This window comes from Oncorhynchus mykiss, chromosome 7 (genome assembly GCF_013265735.2).
Source record: "Oncorhynchus mykiss isolate Arlee chromosome 7, USDA_OmykA_1.1, whole genome shotgun sequence".
Classification (NCBI taxonomy): Eukaryota; Metazoa; Chordata; class Actinopteri; order Salmoniformes; family Salmonidae; genus Oncorhynchus; species Oncorhynchus mykiss.
The window spans coordinates 1,152,057-1,161,660 of NC_048571.1; positions in this window are offsets into that span (position 1 = coordinate 1,152,057).

Sequence of the window (9,604 nt, forward strand, 5' to 3'; positions counted from 1 at the left end):
CTTTCATCAATGTTTATTATGAGTATTTCTGTAATTTGATGTGGCTTTCTGCACTTTCACTGGATGTTTGTTTGAGACAATGCATTTCTGAACATAACACACCAATTTCAAATTAGGTTTTTGGACATAAAGAGGAACTTTATCGAACAAAACACACATTTATTGTCTAACATGGAGTCCTGGGAGTGCCATCCGGTGAAGATCATCAAAGGTTAGTGATTCATTTTAACTGTATTTCTGTCTTTTGTGACACCTCTCCTTCTTTGGAAAATGGCTGTATGGTTTTCTGTGGCTAGGCGCTGACCCAACATAATCGCAAGGTGTGCTTTCGCCGTAAAGCCTTTTTGAAATCAGACACTGTGGCTGGATTAACAAGAAGTTTATCTTTAAAATGGTGTACAATACTTGTATGTTTGAGGAATTTAAATTATGACATTTCTGTTGTTTTGAATTTGGCGCCATGCAATTTCACTGGCTGTTGGCGAGGTGGGACGCTATCGTCCCACAAATCCCAGAGAGGTTTTAACCAAGCTTTTTGTTCCAGACAATGTCAGGAATAAGCATGTTTCATATACATTGTCCTCTAGGCGTAAGTTGGTTCTGTGAATGGAGAATTTGTCTTATATATTTATTACAACAAGATTTCTCAAGTAAGCCCACGCCTTCCAATCGGACTTCTGGATAAACTTTGTGATCATCACCAAAGCTAAGATGAGTTTTCATTAGTGTAGTTAGACCACTGGGAACGGCTCTGAGTTCTGGATAAACTTTGTGATCATCACCAAAGATAAGATGAGTTTTCATTAGTGTAGTTAGACCACTGGGAACGGCTTTGATCACAGAAATAAACTCTCTGAAAGGTATTGGAAACTCTTTCAATGTTATAAACTGTTCATATGTGAGAATATTACCCCTGTTGTCAAAAACATCAATAACAAAGTCGTTATTCCTCTCATGCCAGCTGGGGTAGAACAATGACTTATTCCTTACAGTTATGTCTGAATTATTCCACAAATAAGCTTTATGTGGGGAAAAACTGTGCAGGAAACATATTTTCCAGGCCATTAAAGCTTGTTGGTGAAACCTAGCCAATTTAGCGGGTAATCTTCCAGAAATATATTTAAATTTCAGTAAAAATTGAAGACCTCCCAACTTATTAAACACATTATTTGTAATGAAATACCGTATTGAATGAGTATTGTTCAAACTCATTTTCAACCAGTTGATCTTGAAAGTGTCAACAAAATCCAACACTTCCAGACCTCCTTCAGCTCTTTTATTAGGGAGGACTGACTCTTTTAGTTTGTGAGACTTATTTTTCCAGATGAAGTCAAGAAAGGTCTTGTTGATCTCTTTACAAGTAGAGGGATTTACAAATAAATATAATGAGGGGTACACAAAGTGGACAGAATCACTCTCCCAAATATAGAAAGAGCCCTTTGGAGCCAATAATAAAATATATTTTTTGTTTTCTTAATTTTAGGAGAGAAATTTCTATGTTGTCTGACAGATGTATTCCTAAATATTTAACACAGTCCTTTACAGGAATATTTTCTAATTCTTTATCATCAGAGTCATATGAACATAAGATTTCACATTTAGAAACATTCAGTTTGAATCCTGATGCAATAGAGAATGCAGTAATAGCATTAAGGACAACCTGCTCTTTGTCTCTTAAGAAAATAGTAGTATCATCAGCCAGTTGGGGCATGTTGATTTCTCTGTTAAAAATGGTTAAGCCATACAGATTTGCATTATTCAGAATATCTAGAGATAGAAGTTCCACAACCAAAATGAACCAAAATGGCGAAATCGGGCATCCCTGTCGTACACTTGTGTTGATACTAAACCTTAGTACATCCAAAAGATTCAGTAACACAGAACTATTTATATCTTTGTAAAACATGCAAATTACTTTGATACAATTTTCACCGAAGCCAGACGGTTTAAGTGACCTAAAGAGAAATTCATGTTCAATTGTGTCAAAGGCTTTACAGAAGTCCAAAAATAAGACAACCGCATCTGAGTCAATTGCAACTGAATAATCTATAATGTCTAAGACTAAACGAATGTTAGAGCTGATGTGACGGCCCTTCATAAATCCTGTTGGAGTCTCATTTATAATGGTATCTATTCCTTTCTTTAATCTTTTGGCATGAAGCAGAGCAATCAATTTGTAATCAGTATTTAATAAAGTAATTGGTCTCCAATTGTCAATGAGAGAAGTGTCTTTATCAGGCTTCGGGATCAGTGAAATAAGGCCCTGTTTCATAGTTTCATTTCCCCATTTTCAATGAAATCTTGAAACATATTAAAAATAGGGTCTTCTAGTAACTCCCAAAACTGTCTATAGAATTCAACTGACAGGCCATCAGGGCCAGGTGATTTCCCTTTCTTCATTGAATTCAGAGCCTCTCTAATTTCTTCAATTGAGTGGAAACTGAGTGGAAATCATCCTCAATTACAGGGACATAACCATCTTCCTGAAATTGTGAGTTGTAAAGGTTTTCATAAAAGGAATTGACAAATGTTGACATTGCAATGGGATCTTTGCATAACACATCATTCATTTTGAGTGCAATTATAGATTTTCTTTTGTAGTTTCTCTTTTCAAGTGCAAAAAAAGTAACTAGTGTTTCTTTCCCCTCTTCACTCCATTTTGCTCTTGACCTGACAAAGGCCCTCTTTGATCTGTGTAAAGCAGTTCTAATTCTAGTTGTAAAGATTTAAATACAGACTCTTCTTCTTGAGATAGATTATCTTTCTTTAGAAAACTATCAAGCTTGCTCATCCACTATTTTTCCTCTAAGGTTCTTTTTAAGTGCAATCAGCTCTTTGGCACATTTAATGACTCTGACTTTACATTTGAAAAATTCCATCTACTTCCATGACACATGTCTTTTCTTGTAAAAATATCTTTGGCTAACGATTGATGTTTCCAATGACAATAGGATCTTTCAGAAGTGTGTTGTTTAATTTCCAATATCCTCGAGTACCTTTTGATTTTGTTAGTAGCTTGTAAATTCAAGGAAATCAAGTGATGATCAGAAAAGGGGCCAACTGATGATCTACAGCTATAACAAATTCTAACAAAACGGGTGAATTAGGAATCTGTTTGTTGGTATAACCCTTAGCATCCGGATTGAAATAATGCCAGGCGTGGTAATGGTAATGTTAATGTTACTATTTTTGATGGCTTTGACTCGTTCTAGGAGGAAAACGATCAGCAGATGCATCAGGTGTTTCATTAAAATCCCCGGAAATGATTAGAAAAGCCTCAGAGTATATGTTGTTTAAATCCTGTACTTTTCTGGTAAATTCGGTACAAAAGGGTCTTATTAGGAGCATGTGAGTTATGTCCAAACACATTACAAATGATGAAAATAGCATTGTCAAGTTTAACAGTTACCCGGACCCATCTCCCGTGGATGTGGATTCTAGAACGTCACCTTTAAACTTGTGAATATGTGGATTCTAGAACGTCACCTTAAAACTTGTAAATATGTGGATTCTAGAACGTCACCTTTAAACTTGTAAATATGTGGATTCTAGAACATCACCTTTAAACTTGTAAATATGTGGATTCTAGAACGTCACCTTTAAACTTGTAAATATGTGGATTCTAGAACGTCACCTTTAAACTTGTAAATATGTGGATTCTAGAACGTCACCTTTAAACTTGTAAATATTGGATTCTAGAACATCACCTTTAAACTTGTAAATATGTGGATTCTAGAACGTCACCTTTAAACTTGTAAATATGTGGATTCTAGAACGTCACCTTTGAACTGTGAAGATGTGGATTCTAGAACATCACCTTTAAACTGTGAAGATGTGGATTCTAGAACATCACCTTTAAACTTGTAAATAAGTGTCAAAACACCAGCAGAAGGGTTTGATCCGTGACTGAAATAGGCCATGTGTCTCCACATTGTGATTTACAACATCTCAAATCCCTTTTACACAAATTAATTTCCTGAAGAAGGACAAAATCTGCGTTACTGCTTTTACTAGAGAAAAAATAAGGCTTTCCTTTTAGTAAGATCTCTCAAACCCCAAGCATTCAGACTAACGATATTGAGTGAGTTGAAAACAAACTCCTGCATTAAAAAAAAGAAAGAACACAAACCAGACAACAGAAGTAGTAACGTGAACAATAAGACAAACATTGAAGCAGAGGATTACTCCGACGGAAAACTACCCTCAGCTGAGGTAGCGGTGGTTAACAGAATAACAAATATATTTTTTCCCCCTATTTTAGTTGGCAAGTGTTCATAAATTGTAGTTCGCACGGTGCATTAACTCATGGCAGTGCGTTAACTGTAGTCTTGGCAGTACTCACAGTTCCAGTATGGTTCATGTCAACAGAGTTACCCAGTAATCATTCTTCCTTGGATAAACGCGCGTGGGCCCTTGAACCCAGCCTTCTTTCCCTCTCGTTGTGCCTTCTGTATAAGCGGCCACAGTTTCTCCCTGGCAGTCTGATCCTGCGCTATCAGAACCTCTTTGATGCGGAGCTTCTTCTCGTCCAGAAACTTGTTCCCCTTGGCCATTCTCCAGATGTTTGTCCCCAACGCTCTAGGCGACCAGTTTTGATAGCCTTTAGCCGCACCCTCATACTACTCCTCCTCTGTTCCGCGGGTGATGTGGAGGTAAACCCAGGCCCTGCATGTCCCCAGGCACCCTCATTTGTTGACTTCTGTGATCGAAAAAGCCTTGGTTTCATGCATGTCAACATCAGAAGCCTCCTCCCTCAGTTTGTTTTACTCACTGCTTTAGCACACTCTGCTAACCCTGATGTCCTTGCTGTGTCTGAATCCTGGCTCAGGAAGGCCACCAAAAATTCTGAGATTTCCATACCCAACTATAACATTTTCCATCAAGATAGAACTGCCAAAGGTCCATACCCAAACAGTTCGAACTACTAATTTTAAAAATTACTCTCTCCAGAAATAAGTCTCTCACTGTTGCCGCCTGCTACCGACCCCCCTCAGCTCAGAGCTGTGCCCTGGACACCATTTGTGAATTGATCGCCCCCCATCTAGCTTCAGAGTTTGTTCTGATGGGTGACCTAAACTGGGATATGCTTAACACCCCGGCAGTCCTACAATCTAAGCTAGATGCCCTCAATCTCACACAAATCATCAAGGAACCCACCAGGTACAACCATAAATCTGTAAACAAGGGCACCCTCATAGACATCATCGTGACCAACTGGCCTCCAAATACACCTCCGCTGACTTCAACCAGGATCTCAGCGATCACTGCCTCATTGCCTGTATCCGCTACGGACCCGCAGTCAAACGACCACCCCTCATCACTGTCAAACGCTCCCTAAAACACTTCTGTGAGCAGGCCTTTCTAATCGACCTGGCCCAGGTATCCTGGAAGGACATTGACCTCATCCCGTCAGTTGAGGATGCCTGGTCATTCTTTAAAAGTAACTTCCTCACCATTTTAGATAAGCATGCTCCGTTCAAAAAATGCAGAACTAAGAACAGATATAGCCCTTGGTTCACTCCAGACCTGGTCTATGAATCGGGAGGGGTCCCATTTGAAATTCCTTGAGCCAGTATAGAGCGATGTACACCTGATCAGCTGATCAGCTGTTTCGTATTGAAACAGCCCTCGACCAGCACAAAAACATCCGGTGGCGGACTGCAATAGCATCGAATAGTCCACGCGATATGCAACTGTTCAGGGAGTCAGGAACCAATACACGCAGTCAGTCAGGAAAGCAAAGGCCAGCTTCTTCAGGCAGAAATTTGCATCCTGTAGCTCTAACTCCAAAAAGTTCTGGGACACTGTGAAGTCCATGGAGAACAAGGAGCACCTCCTCCCAGCTGCCCACTGCACTGAGGCTAGGTAACACGGTCCACCACCGATAAATCCACGATTATCGAAAACTTCAACAAGCATTTCTCAACGGCTGGCCATGGCCTTCCGCCTGGCTACTCCAACCTCGGCCAACAGCTCCGCCCCCCCCGCAGCTACTCGCCCAAAGCCTCTCCAGGTTCTCCTTTACCCAAATCCAGATAGCAGATGTTCTGACAGAGCTGCAAAACCTGGACCTGTACAAATCAGCTGGGCTTGACAATCTGGACCCTCTATTTCTGAAACTGTCCGCCGCCCATTTCGCAACCCCTATTACCAGCCTTTTCAACCTCTCTTTCATATCGTCTGGAGATCCCCAAGGATTGGAAAGCTGCCGCAGTCATCCCCCTCTTCAAAGGGGGAGACACCCTGGACCCAAACTGTTACAGGACCTATATCCATCCTGCCCTGCCTATCTAAGGTCTTCGAAAGCCAAGTCAAACAAACAGGTCACTGACCCATCTCGAATCCCCACCGTACCTTCTCCGCTGTGCAATCTGGTTTCCGAGCCGGTCACGGGTGCACCTCAGCCACGCTCAAGGTCCTAAACGATATCATAAACCGCCATCGATAAAAGACAGTACTGTGGCAGCCGTCTTCATCGACCTTGCCAAGGCTTTCGACTCTGTCAATCACCATATTCTTATCGGCAGACTCAGTAGTCCTCGGTTTTTCTGATGACTGCCTTGCCTGGTTCACCAAACTACTTTACAGACAGAGTTCAGTGTGTCAAATCGGAGGGCATGCTGTCCGGGTCCTCTGGCAGTCTCTATGGGGGTGCCACAGGGTTCAATTCTCAGGCCGACTCTTTTCTCTGTATATATCAATGATGTTGCTCTTGCTGCGGGCGATTCCCTGATCCACCTCTACGCAGATGACACCATTCTGTATACTTCCGGCCCGTCCTTGGACACTGTGCTATCTAACCTCCAAAACGAGCTTCAATGCCATACAGCACTCCTTCCGTGGCCTCCAACTGCTCTTAAACGCTAATTAAAACCAAATGCATGCTTTTCAACCGTTTGCTGCCTGTACCCGCACGCCCCGACTAGCATCACCACCCTGGATGGTTCCAACCTAGAATATGTGGACATCTATAAGTACCTAGGTGTCTGGCTAGACTGTAAACTCTCCTTCCAGACTCATATCAAACATCTCCAATCTAAATCAAATCTAGAGTCGGCTTTCTATTCCGCAACAAAGCCTCCTTCACTCACGCCGCCAAACTTACCCTAGTAAAACTGACTATCCTACCGATCCTCGACTTCGGCGATGTCATCTACAAAATACAGTGCCTTGCGAAAGTATTCGGCCCCCTTGAACTTTGCGACCTTTTTGTCACATTTCAGGCTGCAAACATAAAGATATAAAACTGTATTTTTTTGTGAAGAGTCAACAACAAGTGGGACCACAATCATGAAGTGGAACGACATTTATTGGATATTTCAAACTTTTTTAACAAATCAAAAACTGAAAAATTGGGAGTGCAAAATTATTCAGCCCCTTTAAGTTTAATACTTTGTAGCGCCACCTTTTGCTGCGATTACAGCTGTAAGTTGCTTGGGGTATGTCTCTATCAGTTTTGCACATCGAGAGACTGACATTTTTTCCCATTCCCCTTGCAAAAAACAGCTCGAGCTCAGTGAGGTTGGATGGAGAGCATTTGTGAACAGCAGTTTTCAGTTTCTTTCCACAGATTCTCGATTGGATTCAGGTCTGGACTTTGACTTGGCCATTCTAACCACCTGGATATGTTTATTTTTGAACCATTCCATTGTAGATTTTGCTTTAGTGTTTGGATCATTGTCTTGTTGGAAGACAAATGTCCGTCCCAGTCTCAGGTCTTTTGCAGACTCCATCAGGTTTTCTTCCAGAATGGTCCTGTATTTGGCTCCATCCATCTATCCCATCAATTTAACCATCTTCCCTGTCCCTGCTGAAGAAAAGCAGGCCCAAACCATGATGCTGCCACCACCATGTTTGACAGTGGGGATGGTGTGTTCAGCTGTGTTGCTTTTACTCCAAACATAACGTTTTGCATTGTTGCCAAAAAGTTCAATTTTGGTTTCATCTGACCAGAGCACCTTCTTCCACATGTTTGGTGTGTCTCCCAGGTGGCTTGTGGCAAACTTTAAACGACACTTTTTATGGATATCTTTAAGAAATGGCTTTCTTCTTGCCACTCTTCCATAAAGGCCAGATTTGTGCAATATACGACTGATTGTTGTCCTATGGACAGAGTCTCCCACCTCAGCTGTAGATCTCTGCAGTTCATCCAGAGTGATCATGGGCCTCTTGGCTGCATCTCTGATCAGTCTTCTCCTTGTATGAGCTGAAAGTTTAGAGGGACGGCAGGTCTTGGTAGATTTGCAGTGGTCTGATACTCCTTCCATTTCAATATTATCGCTTGCACAGTGCTCCTTGGGATGTTTAAAGCTTGGGAAATATTTTTGTATCCAAATCCGGCTTTAAACTTCTTCACAACAGTATCTCGGACCTGCCTGGTGTGTTCCTTGTTCTTCATGATGCCCTCTGCGCTTTTAACGGACCTCTGAGACTATCACAGTGCAGGTGCATTATACGGAGACTTGATTACACACAGGTGGATTGTATTTATCATCATTAGTCATTTAGGTCAACATTGGATCATTCAGAGATCCTCACTGAACTTCTGGAGAGGTTTGCTGCACTGAAAGTAAAGGGGCTGAATAATTTTGCACGCCCAATTTTTCAGTTTTTGATTTGTTAAAAAAGTTTGAAAATATCCAATAAATGACGTTCCACTTCATGATTGTGTCCCACTGTTGTTGACTCTTCACAAAAAAATACAGTTTTATATCTTTATGTTTGAAGCCTGAAATGTGGCAAAAGGTCGCAAAGTTCAAGGGGGCCGAATACTTTCGCAAGGCACTGTAGCTTCCAACACTCTACTCAGCAAACTGGATGCAGTTTATCACAGTGCCATCCGTTTTGTTACTAAAGCACCTTATACCACCCACCCACTGCGACCTGTCTGCTCTAGTCGGCTGGCCCTCGCTACATATTCGTCGCCAGACCCACTGGCTCCAGGTCATCTACAAGTCCATGCTAGGTAAAGCTCCGCCTTATCTCAGTTCACTGGTCACCGATGGCAACACCCACCCGTAGCACGCGCTCCAGCAGGTGTATCTCACTGATCATCCCTAAAGCCAACACCTCATTTGGCTGCCTTTCGTTCCAGTCCTCTGCTGCCTGTGACTGGAACGAATTGCAAAAATTGTGAAGTTGGAGACTTTTATCTCCCTCGCCAACTTCAAACATCAGCTATCTGAGCAGCTAACCAATCGCTGCAGCTGTACACAGTCTATCGGTAAATAGCCCACCCAATTTTACCTACCTCATCCCCATACTGTTTTTATTTATTACTTTCTGCTCTTTTGCACACCAATATCTCTACCTGTACATGACCATCTGATCATTTATCACTCCAGTGTTAAGCTGCAAAATTGTAATTATTCGCCCACCTCCTCATGCCTTTTGCACACAATGTATATAGACTCTTTTTTTTCTACTGTGTTATTGACTTGTTAATTGTTTACTCCATGTGTAACTCTGTGTTGTTGACTTGTTAATTGTTTACTCCATGTGTAACTCTGTGTTGTTGACTTGTTAATTGTTTACTCCATGTGTAACTCTGTGTTGTCTGTTCACACTGCTATGCTTTATCTTGGCCAGGTCACAGTTGTTAATG